General features: G+C 44.2%; 1 protein-coding gene across 1 annotated transcript in view; it reads left to right on the forward strand.

Moving 5' to 3' along the window:
- DNAH9 (dynein axonemal heavy chain 9) overlaps positions 1–12970 on the forward strand; it is a 280642-nt gene that overhangs the window by 182950 nt on the left and 84722 nt on the right. The gene's annotated exons all lie outside the window — the stretch shown is intronic.

Genomic DNA, 12970 nt, shown 5'->3' on the forward strand with positions numbered 1-12970 from the left:
ATCAGAAGTCCAAGCTCTTCTTTTGTGCTGTGTGCTAAGTCTCTTCAGTCATGTCTGACTCTTTGCAACCCTATGGACCGTAGCCCGCCAGGCTCCTCTGTCCATGGGATTCTCCAGGCAAGAATACTGGAGTGGGTTGCTGTACCCTCCTCCAGGGGATCTTCTTGACCCAGGGATCAAACCTGTGTCTCTTATGTCTCCTGCATTGGCAAGTGGGTTCTTTACCACTAGCCCCACCTGGAAAGCCCCAAACTCTTGTTCAACTCATCCAAAAGAATCAGGTCGAGGAACACAAAGGCAAAACACATACACACACCGAGGAGCAAAGAGAACAAAGAAGCAGTTTGTTCAGGGCAGAAGCAGAAGTTACACACTCAGAGAAGAGTTCAGGTAGGCTCAGAGTGAGGGGAACACCGCAGGGTTTGTTGATCCCCCTTTTATTTTATTTTTAGCCCTTTGACTAAGTGGGGTCTTTCTGATTAGGGGTGGAGCAGTCACTGGGGGAAGGTCGAGGAGTGGCCTGGATTGCACCAGGTGGCATCAGCTACCATGGTCCTGTCCATTCATCTCCTGAAGTCACTATGCCTGCATTCAAAGAGATGTTTTCCCTTCAGTTCTACATACTAGTCAAGCATCACACATAAAAGGTCGTACAGGGTCATCAGCAACCTGTCTGTGTTTTTATTGGAATATAATAGCTTTACAATGTTGTGTGAGTTCCTGCTGTACAGTGATGTGAATCAGCTGTGTGTATACATATACCTCCTCCTTCTTGAACTTCCCTCCCACTCCACCCCCATCCCCGCCCTCAGATCATCACACAGCATCAAACTGAGCCCCCTGTGCTAGATAGCAGCTTCCCACTAGCGATCTGTTTACACATGGGAGTGTATACACATCAGTGCCGCTCTCTCCATTCATCCCAAACTCTCCTTCCCGCACTGTGTCCACAAGTCCATCCTCCATGCCTGCTTCTTGACTCCTGTCCCGCATTTTTATTTGCATCTGTTCCACAGTGTTCACGATCGATTTCCTTGCTCAGATGCTACAAGGTTTCTGTTTTAGATGCCATTCCTGCAAGCGTCATGGCCTCATTAAAAGCAAAACAAAGAGGTGATGTTGTTGTTCAGTCAGTAGGATGTGCCTGATTCTTTGTGACCCCATTGACTGCAGCACACCAGGCTTCCCTGTCCTTCACTATCTCCTAGAATTTGCTGAGTCATGCCCATTGAGTCAGTGATGCCATCTAACCGTCTCATCCTCTGCCGCCCCCTTCTTCTCCTACCCTCAATCTTTCCCAGCATCAGGGTCTTTTCCAATGAGCTGGTTCTTCACATCAGGTCGCCAAAGTGTTGGAGCTTCAACATCAGTCCTTCCAATGAGTATTCAGGGTTGATTTCCTTTAGGATTGACTGGTTTGATCTCCATGCAGCCCGAGGGACTCTCAAGAGTCTTCTCCAGGTGATACTGACTCTGCCTAAATGCCTGGTCCTGTCTTTCCTGCCTCACCATGAGCCTGGGCCGAGCTTGCTCTTGGTGGAAGTGCACACCCTCAGCTTCAGTTTAGGAGGTTCCCTCCCACGGATACCAAAATCCCTGGAAATATTCCCTTTTTTTCTTTATCACATCTTCCTTTTCCTCTACTTTCTTTTCCTCTCCTACCCACAGTCTCTTCATCTTCAAAATCCAAAGAGTTGAATGGCTGGGAGCGATGGTTGCAGGGTTAGACCGATTTTCTTTCATTTCTTGCATCTTATGATGTTATCTATCAAAGAGCCTTTGGAACCGAATTTCTTAAACTAACCCTGTCTCTTGTCATGCGTTCTACTCTATGGTCCTAAATGGTTATACCTCAGAAGAAGGCCCCCGTCATCCTGTCCTTGTTTTGTTTTTCTACTTCCTCTTCCGAATGGAACAAGTCCATTTCAGTTAATTTACCTTTGGAAAACTGGGGATGACGCTGGCACCTCTTCTGCCCTGCCCATGCCCATCAGATATTGCTGGTCTCTCTGTGGCCCCTTGGTGCTCTGTTTACCAGCAGCAGACCCGGCCTCTCATTAAGGTGGTGGAATTCCATGCATTTGCACAGTTAAACTAGCATTGTAATCAGTTTAATTTGTGAGCATGGCATGTTTCTGCAGATTTCTGAGCCTTTCATTTACTGTCATTTTTTTTAGAACTCTGCCTTCGGAATAGCTCTGTTGAACTTCCTCCTGACTTGTCCTTTTTCTCCACTTTTTTTTTTCTTTTCTTAGATTTTTTTTAACTCTTTTAATTTTTATTTTTAAAATTTGCAGTTATTTATGTATTTATTTTTGATTGTGCTGGGTCTTCGTTGCTGTGCACAGGCTTTGTCTAGTTGTGATGCACGGGCTTCTCGTTGCAGTGGCTTCTCTGTGAGATCTTCCCGGACCAGGAATCAAACCTGTATCCCCTGCATTTTCAGGTGGACTCTTAACCACTGAGCCACAGGGATGCCTTCCACTTCACCTTCTCAATTCATATACGTAATATATCTAAAGGATTGCAGTTTATTCAGTGGAGTGCAGTCAACCCTTGCAATCTACACATATAGGATTTTTTGCTCAGGAAATCTTCCTCCTGTGATGAGGTTTTGCTCATCTGGTCAGGCCTTTCCTGCAGGAGCAGTGATGAGCTGGATGGGTTCTTTGCACTTCATGTCTATTGTCTTCTCCCTCATTGCTTTCCTTCCCTTTGGCCTTTTCCTCTATATACTAGGAAGTTTATCCTCAATGATACTGATCTAATTGTGGGCAATATTGCTTCTGTTTCTTACGCCTCCAGTGAAGATTTTAATTATGCTATTACATTTTCAGTATCCCCACAGGTCTTACTCATCTCATCCTTTTCCCTTTCTCACATTGCTTTTGTATTTCAGCCTATTTTTCTGTAACCGTATATCACAGGAATCATTCTACTGATGATGTCAAACAGCTTTCTTGATGTCTTCTCTAAATCCAGTCATGGGTTGTTTTTCAGTTACATTGTTCCTCTTAGTCTTCTGGAGGCTATTCCTTCTCTTATTCTGTAATTATGAAAGACCTTCTTACCCCTTTGTTTACCTCCAGGCATGATGAGATCTATTCAAACTCAATGTTTGTCAACAAATGGCTGTGACAATTATCTGCGATGCTACTTTCTTTCTACTAGTGTTCTTGTAACCAAAACTCCTTCTTAGAGCTGCAGTTCAAAGCAGCTTGAGGTACACAGTATCCCCAGCAGCTTGCTTGGTCATACCTTTGTTGCAGAAAGGTAGTGTCTTCTCACCCCAGTCACTTTCTTATTGTCTCCATCTCGGAGCCTCTAGAAAACAAGAGTAAGATAGACTCCCAGAATGCAGTACTACCAGATTTATTTTGCCGTCTCTCATCTCGTCCTCTTCCTATCTCCCCCACCCCACCAACAGTGCCCTCAGAACATCCTGTATCCCCACTCACCCCTGTTCTGCAAAATACCCATCTCTCCTCCAGGAATTGCTGATCAGGATACACTAAGGACCATTGCTGGGGAACCATCAACGGAACATTCACAGAGCAGCACCCAGTGTTCTCTCTTGTACCAACCCTGGGTGTCTGAGCAGACAATAAAGACAATCTGTTTTCCTCCTTTAAGCAATCTCTTTAATATGAAGAAGCCTGATTATACCATTCGGTGAATCCAGCTCTCTCTGCCTACCATCAGTGGAGAGTCCTCCCATGTCCTTCCATGTTTGTTTCTTCTCCTTCTATTTTCTCTACTCCAATGAATAATATGTCTATCTACCCAGTTACCTAGCCCAGAAACTGCAGTGTTATTTTATACACCTCCTCTTCCCTCACTGCTCATATTTAAGCCTTAACAGCTTCTACAGGTTCTCCAAGTACCTCTCAGAGGCATGCCTCTCGCTGTGTCCCCTATTTAGACACTTCTTACCTGGATTATTTCAATAAACTGAACCTTCAAGTCTCTTCCCCACCCCAAGCCCACTTCACCCACATCCTCTCGCCTCAGCCAAAATCTTCAGTCACCTCTGACTCTGCTCACATCTCTCTCTCTCTCACTACCCACACCCGGTGCATCAGAAAATCACCGTTGGCTCTAGCTGAAAAGATGCCCAGAATGCCATTGCCTTGCACCTCTTGCTACCACCCTGATCTGAGCCACTGACACCTTTTCTCCCGGGTAGTCCCAATACCCTTTCACTAGTTTGTCTACTTCCCTCGAATAGTCTGTCATCAACTGAGCAGCCAGAGCGATCAGTTTATGCATTTATTTATTTATTTTTGGCTTCACTGGGTCTTCATTGCTGCATGCGAGCTTTCTCTAGTTTACGTGAGGAGGGGCTACTCTCTAGCTGAGGTGCTTTGGCTTCTCACTGTGGTGTCTTCTCCTTTGGTGGATCACGGGCTCCAGGGCCTGCAGGCTCAGTAGTTGCAGCTCCCGGGCTCCAGAACACAGGCTCATTAGTTGTGGCGCCTTGGCTTAGCTGCCCTGCGGCATGTGGAATCTTCCCAGACCAGGGATCGAACCCGTGTCACCTGCATTAGCAGACAGATTCTCAACCACTGGACAACCCGGAAGTCCCAGAGCGATCAGTTTAAAGCATAGATATGTCACTTTTTTGCTCCACACCCTGAAATGGCCTCTATTTTCCTCATCACACTGAGTCTCCTCCCCAACTCTGAGATCTCATCTCCTACTGCCCCATCCCCAGGCATGCCCCCTTGAACCTCGCTGCGTCTGTTCTCTCCTCAGACACCGCAGGCCATTGCACTGGCTAGTCTGCTCCCTGGAATGCTCTTCCTTCTAACATCCCCATGACTTCCTCTCTCATCTGCTTCAATCCTTTATTTCAGTGCCGCCTTCTCAAGGGGTCCTACCCTATGACCTCATTTAAAATTGCAGCCCCCACACCATTCCTGAGCCCCTTATTCTGCTCTACTGTATCTTTCTCCCATAGGATTTATCCAAATGGCAACCCACTCCAGTATCTTGCCTGGGGAATCCCATGGACAGAGAAGACTGCTGCGTTACAGTCCACGGGGTCGCAAAAGAAACAGACATAACTTAGCGACTAAACAACAGCAAGCATGTTATGTGGACTTCGCTGGTAGCTCAGTGGTAAAGAATCTGCCTGCCAGTGCAGGAGACACAGATTTAATCCCTGGGTCAGAAAGATCCCTTGGAGAAGGAAATGGCAGGATTCTTGCCTGGGAAATTATGGAAAGAGGAGCCTGGCCGGGGCGGCTGCAGTCCATGGGGTCACAAAGAGTCGGACACAGCTTAGTGACTAGACAACAGCAATGACATATTATATAATTTACTTATGTTTATTTTTTTTGCTGTCTATCTCCACCTGTTGGATTCAAGCTCTATAAGAAAAGGGATCCTTGTCTGTTTTGTTTGCTGATGTATTCCAAGCACCTAAAACAGCGCCTGGATGGAGCAGGCACTCCATAAATATTTGTTTAATGAAGTAATAGCATTCTACCTAGTCTCCCTGACTGTATTCTGGCAGCACTCTATATTCTTTCAGCACTACCCAATAGAAATAGCCTGCAAGTCATAGTCGCAAATCTAAATTTTCTAGGGAATTCCCTGATGGTCCAGTGGTTAAGACTCAGTGCTTTCACTGTCGTGGGCCCAGGGTTCAATTTCTGGTTGGGGAATTAAGATCCCACAAGCTGTGCAGTAGAACCCCCCAAAAAAGTCCAAATTTAAATTTTCTAGTAGCTGCATCAAAAAAAGTATAAAAGAAGTGGATTTTATTTTAATCATATATTTTAATAGTATATCACTCATCACATAATTTAATAGCATTTTATTTAACCCAGTATATTCAAAATATTATCATTTTAACATGTAATCAGTGTAAGAAAAGTGTTGTTTAAAAAAGTTGCCCATAAAATATTTTCCCTTTTTTTCTATAAGGCTTTAAAAGCTCATGTATATAATTATACTTACAGGGCATCTCAGTTGAGATAAGCCATGTTTTAAATGCTTTCTGCCTGGAATGCTGCCAGAATACAATCAGGGAGACTAAGCAGGGAGACCAAGTAGGATGCTACATTTTAAAGTACATTTTAAGTGCTTATTAACCACGTGTGGCTGGTGGCTGCCAAACTAGACAGCACAGCTTCAGACCAACCTGTCTCCTGCTCTTAGAAGGACTAATAGCAGTATTTCACGATGTATGCAAGAGACGTGATCTTTGTTCAAACCTCAAGTCTGAGTATTCACTTGAGTAAGCCTTAATGATCTTAGACATTGCCATTCAGATTCTCTAAACTTTTCCAGAACTTTTAAAGTTGCATGTAGCTCCATTCTCTTCTTCCTCTTTCACACTTCTTCCTCAGATCACACTGCACCCTGAAGTCCAACAGTACTATTTGAAGTTCTCCCCAAATAGTTCTCTCTATCTCTCCACAGCTTGTTCACATCTCTACATCTTCACATATGTCCCTACCTTGTCAACTTATCACTGTCAGGACCTAAAAAAATTTCCTACCCCCCTGCCCACAAGCCCTCTCTAAGCTCTGAGCAGTGTACATTCCCTTCTCTATGTTCCTTGAATTATTCATCCTTTTTTAAAAAATTGGAGTATGGTTGATTTACACTGTCATGAATTCACTCTTACATTATGTTTCTTCTCTTGCATACATAGTGAAATACTGCTATTAGTCCTTCAAGGGTAGAAATCAAGATTTATTGGCACATAGTAGGTGATCTACAAATGAATAGCTAGGTAGACGATAGGTTGATAGATAGGCAAATGAATGAACAGGTTCAAATATCAACTACAAGCTCAAAGAGGGGATGGAGAATGGATCTTTTGAATGGAATGATCTGAGGTACCTAACTGTGATATAAACCCTTCATCTGGAACTATTCCTTTGATAGAAAAGGACTGAAGTATATATCACCATAATCTTGGTGAAAGAATGATGACTTGAATTATTAATATATTCTATAGTATCTTCTGCTTGATTACAGCTTTTGGTGCACATAATCTGGTAGGAGTAAGCTAAATGGATCTCACACCTTGGGCTCAGACAGATTCCAGATTTATTTAGCAGTTACTTCCCAGGGCTTCCCTGGTGGCTCAGAGGTTAAAGCATCTGCCTGCAATGCGGGAGACCCAGGTTCGATTCTTGGGTCGGGAAGATCCCCTGGAGAAGGAAATGGCAACCCACTCCAGTATTCTTGCCTGGAGAATCCCATGGATGGAGGAGCCTGGTGGGCTACAGTCCACAGGGTCACAAAGAGTCGGACACGACTGAGCGACCTAACTAACTTTCCCAGGTGGCTCGATGGAAAGAACCCACCTGCCAATGTAGGAGACAGTTCAACCCCTGGGTCAGGAAGATCCCCTGGAGAAGGAAATTGCAACCAATTCCAGTATTCATGCCCGAAAAGCCCCTTGGACAGAGGAACCTGGTGGACTACAGTCCATGCGGTTGCAAAGAGTCAGACACAACTTAATGACTCAACAGCAATAAGCAGTATTAGAAGTAGTAGTAATGACAGTAATTAACAATTGTGTGGTAACCTAAATGTAAACAGACTTTAGACTTACAATTTCAAGCTTTGACTCAGCTAGTCAGAATATAACTTTCTTTTTCAGTAGCTGAATTTAACTTGGCCCTGGATCCATCTTTTTTCCTTTAACAGTAGAAACCTCTTAACCTTGCATTTCAGGTTGAGTTGGTCATGTCATGTTAAAAACTCAGTCTTTGGAGGGCAGTCAGTTCTCTGTCTTGACACAATCAGAGACCCCACCTTGACTGGGGTCTCACTCCTCTTACGATCAACTTCAATTCTGTGTTTAACTCAGGTGTGATCATGAGAAAAAGGGACTGTTGGATTTGATCCACAAATCTATCAACCTGGAAACCTTTATTTTTGTTAATATTTTATTTAACTTTTTATTTTATATTAGAGTACACCTGATTAAAATGTGCGATAGTTATAGAGGAACAGTGAAGAGACTCAGCCAGTTGCCAGCATGAAGGATGGGGCAAAGGATAGTTAGGGAGTTTCGGATGGTCATGTACACACAGCTATATTCAAAATGAATAACCTACAAGGACCTACTGTATAGCACAGGGAACTCTGCTCAATGTTATGTGGCAGCCTGGATGAGAGGGAAGTTTGGGGGAGAATGAATACATGTATATGTATGACTTGGAAACTTTTAAATTCTTTTTATCCTGGAGTTTAAAATAACCTCAAGTCACCTGGAGTTGACAGTTAAAATTTATGATGATATGTTTGTCAAGACGTTTTTGTTTGCAAGTGAAAAAGAAAACTAACTCAAATTCACCCAATGAAAAGAAAAAAAAGTGAAAAAGTGGAAAGTGCAGAAGGGGAGGGAGGGAGAATAGGAAAGATAATTTTGAGATTGCATCAGGAGTTTATCAGAACCCTTTTGATGGCAACTAACCAAAATCCAACTGAAGTTGATTAGACAAAGCAAAATATAAAGGAGTGGATGAATTCATATCCCTGAAAAGTGAGGGATAGGGTTTAACATGGATAGGACTGGAGTTAGATACTCACTAGATGTCCTTGTTCAGGCAGGCAACCCCCATGGCTCTGAAACCTCAGACAAGCATTCTGTCTGCTTTGCCCCTTATTTATTGTATTTTTTGGCTGCTCTGGGTGTTTGCTGCAGCTCTCAGGCTTCTCTATTTGTGATGGGCTGGCTTAGTTTCTCAGAGGCATGTGGGGTCTTAGTTCCCTGACCAGGGACCCCTTGTCCCCTGCATTGGAAGGTGGATTCTTAACCACTGGACTGTCAGGGAAGTCCTTGCTTTCTTTCTTTTCCAGTATTTTCAGCCAAGTTCCTGGGCTGGCTCTGAGAGAGCTTTTTGGGACTTTGGTTTGCCCATATTGAGCCAGTCTATAGCGTGGACCCTCTCATTGGTCGAGCCAGGATCCATGACAACCATCGAAGTTGGCCCCACCCAAAATACAAGGACTTGCAAAGGAGAGGTCTCCAAAAGAAAACCAAGTTGTGTTACCAGAACATAGTTTTTATATTATTATTAGTTGTTATATTATTATTGTTGTTAGGCAGGCAAACCTAACAGATGTCTACTCTAGATGGAAAACATCTGTATCTAAGAGGAAAGCTTGCTTGAAGTCCAAATTCGTATCAGAAACTGTTGGAAGTTTTGACTTCATCCCTGGCTCTAGGACTGGATTTGTAACATAGGCATAGGGTCTCAGAGCCATTTGGTCTTGAGTCTCTTCAGGTATGGACCCATGACCTCAAGTGATTGACTCAGGCATACTGATACTAATTCTAAGATTCTTTTCTTCCTTTACTTTCTGTAGTTGGAGGTATGAGGGTATAATCCCAAGTTCTTGGCCATTATCTTGCCATCCTGACGGGAGTCACTGACTAGAAATGTATTCACTTTAAAGTAGAACAGAGTTGAGAGACATGATGTCATTTGTGTTCTAGGATGAAGCTGTATCTGAAGCCAGTATAGCTCCAGAATTAAGTTATATAAACCATTAAATTTTCATTTTAATAATAAAAAAAAAAAGAAAGTGTTTGGTGACTCCATGGATTCTGAGTCAAGAAGGAAGCTATCTCTAGGCCTCCAACTTTCGATGGAGTGTTATTTGTGACTGATTATTCTGGATTCCTTCTCTATCTTCTGGAGCTCTGGGGAGAAGGTCCTCTCTCTGAACATCATTGTGCCTGGACCTTGAAGAAAGGAGGGTCTTCCACCACCATCTTACCCTCACTGGACTCGGTACTTGTGGGGAGAGGGTCTCATCAGTGTTGGTAGCACCTCCCCTGTTAATCTTCCTATTCAAGTGTGGGAGTGTCTATGTGACAAGAAACCCAGAGTATAGCCTGAATGCTTTGAATAAGGGGGAAAGGGAAGAGAAAATGTTTAAGTCACTTATTTCAATGTCCTGTTCTACTGAAGAAGAGCCACAAAATGACCCTGAGTTCTGCCTTGTCTGTAGCCTACTTCTGATTCCTTCCCAGGTGGCTCAGTGGCAAAGAAGCTGCCTGCCAATGCAGGAGACACAGGAGACATGGGTTCAATCCCTGGATCAGGAGGATCCCCTGGAGTAGGAAATGGCCACCTACTCCAGTATTCTTGCCTGGGAAACCCCACGGACAGAGGAGCCTGGTGGGCTACAGTCCATGGGGTCGCAAAGAGTTGGACGCGACTGAGTGAGCAGTCACAGCCTACTTCTGCCTGGCTGGCCCCTCGTGTCACTCCATGTCACAGCTTAAGAGTTATAATAGAGCTTCCATCCACAGCACTGGTGATTATTTACCCAGGGCCTGAGGCCATAGGGCAAATCTGCAATCCATAAACAACAATAACAACAACAACAAAAAAAACCCACTTCAATTTTCTCAAATCTCCCAAGATTTGGAAAGGAACACAAAGTTACTGGTGTGTTTGCTGACTGGAGTGATTATGTGGTTCAATCATTTTGATTTACAATTGCATCTTTGTCCTTGTAGAAATTACTCTGCAGCTGAACAACGGGAGATGGAAAGGGATTAACCTTCCAACACGAGAATACAAGACCCGTTCTAGGGAGCAGGCCTCCGTCTGAGGTTAAGCAAAGTCTCCGATTTCTATGAATACACAAAATTAAAGCACATTCTTTTTTTCTTCTGCCTTCATTTTCTTTTCCTTTGATCTGCCATGAAAAGGGAATTATCAGCAACGTCTAAGCCCCCGTTTTATTTTTGCAGCATAAAGCATTTGAATCTGTTTGACATGTTCTAGGAGCTCTGAAGTAATCTTTGGTGGTTGCATGAAATAGACTTCAGAAAAATGAGAGACAAGAGGTCATCTTGGGATGTAAAGTTTATGGGCCATATTGCAAATACAATTGACTTTTTTTTTTTTTTTACTTTCCAGAAATAAATAGATCTAAGTCTTCTCTTTGCACATGAACAGGGTGTGAGTTAGGCTAGTGATTCTCAAACCTAGGCAGGCATCAGATTCACCCAGAGGGCCTATTAAAACACAGATTGCAGGGCCCCACCACCAGAATGTCTAATTCTGAGTGGACCAGAATGTCTAATTCTGGTCCAGAGTGGACCAGACAACTTGATTTCCTTCTTTTCCTTTTTAAGATTGTATTTATTTTATATTATTTTATGTATTGGCTGTGCTGGGTCTTCACTGTTGCATGTGGGCTTTCTCTAGTTGCAGCAAGCAGGCTTCTCACTGTGGTGGCTTCTGCTGTTGCAGAGCACAGACTCCAGGGCACATGGGCCTCAGTAGTTGCGGCACACTGGTTTAGTGGCTCCACCGCATGTGGGGTCTCCCCGAACCAGGGATGGAACCCACGTCCCATGCTTTGACAGGTGGGTTCTTTACCACTGGACCGCCAGGGAAGCCCCAGACTTTGCATTTCCCAGGTGGCGCTGATGCTGGGTACCACCTTCTGGGGTCCGAGGACCACATTCTGAGAACCACCACCCCCTCCTGAGCACATAGAAAGCCATTCACCTCTTCCTAGCTGATTGGGAACATAGAAGGATTCCTGGGAGCCGGTATTCCCACCACTCCATCATTGTCCCCAAATGTGCGTGAACATAGAGCTGGGTGGAGAACACAGCTGGTCTGGGCCATCGGAATCCATGCTGTTCTACTTCAACCTAGTCCTTCTTGAAAGGACTGTGGGAATAGATGAAGTCCAACTAAACGAGGACAAGCAAAGGCTCTTTATTCAGAGCTCGCTCTAGCAAGGCAGTCAGCCACCATCATTTGCGCTTTGGTAGAGACATAAAAGGTTTCCCTGATGGCTCAGCAGTAAAGAATCTGCCTGCCAACGCAGGGGACATGAGTTTGATTCTTGGGTCCAGAAGATCCCCTGGAGAAGGAAATGGCAACCCACTCCAGTATTCTTCCCTGGGAAATCCCATGGACCAAGGAGCCTGGCCGGCTACAGTCCATAGGGTCACAAAGAGTCAGACACGATTTAGCGACTCAGCAGCAACAAGAGGAGACACAAAGGCAGGCAGAGGAATGGGGGAGCTAAATGGTTGGAAGAAAGGACCTTCACGGACAGAGGCTGTTGGCTGTTGGGAGGCAGAGGAGGGCAGATCAGAAGCTGGGCATCTTTGATTGTTTAGGGGTGGGTGTTTGAATTTCTCTCATCTCTGGTCCTACACTGGGATAAAGTTAAGAAAGTTGTCAGTTATTAATCAAGTCCCTGCCATTTTGAACTGATTCTTATAGAGGTTATTGCCTGTCTTCCTGGACTGTTACTTAGACAGTAGACTTGTTTCCAAACCAAGGTCTAGTCGCTGGCTGCTCAAAAGCCAGTAAAGAGGCCAGGTTGGTGGAAAGGAAAATTTGCATAATTTGGATGCCAGCAACTGGGAAGGAGAGCGGATGTCTGTTCAAAGGCTTAACACCCCTGCCTGGTAACAGTCTGTGGGCAAGAGTTTTTGTAGGCTGAGGAAGGGGGCTCTGTGCAGAAACAGCACAGCTCTGACAGTCAACTTGAAATTGGTCATCGCTGGTGTGACCAGCATCATCTTGATTAAATACAGTTAATCTTCAATTCCAGGGTCAGTGCGTTCCCATTTCCTTGAGGCCAGTTCTCAGAATTATGGCAGCTTATATCATGGCTACAGTCTGGTCATCATGAGGCTGACTTCTTCACCTGGTAGGGATTTCAGTATCTACACAGGATATGGCTCAGAATATTATCTGTAGCCCTTGAAAAGAAACCAAAGATCCTTGGCTATGTTTAATGACTATGTTATTATTTGGTCTCCCTTGACTATCTTCCTTTGTTTTGTGCATGTTCTCACCTCTCTGATTAAATTTATTTTTTGGCTAATGTTTTTCCACTGACAAAAGGCAAGCTGCAGACATTGCGGAGACAAGGACCATAGGGTCCTGTTCCATTTCAATCTGACTTATGAATGCTGGCTTTCTGAGCTGGTTGCTGTGGATAATGGGCT

The sequence above is a fragment of the Cervus elaphus genome, chromosome 5, assembly GCF_910594005.1.
Source record: "Cervus elaphus chromosome 5, mCerEla1.1, whole genome shotgun sequence".
Taxonomy (NCBI): Eukaryota; Metazoa; Chordata; class Mammalia; order Artiodactyla; family Cervidae; genus Cervus; species Cervus elaphus.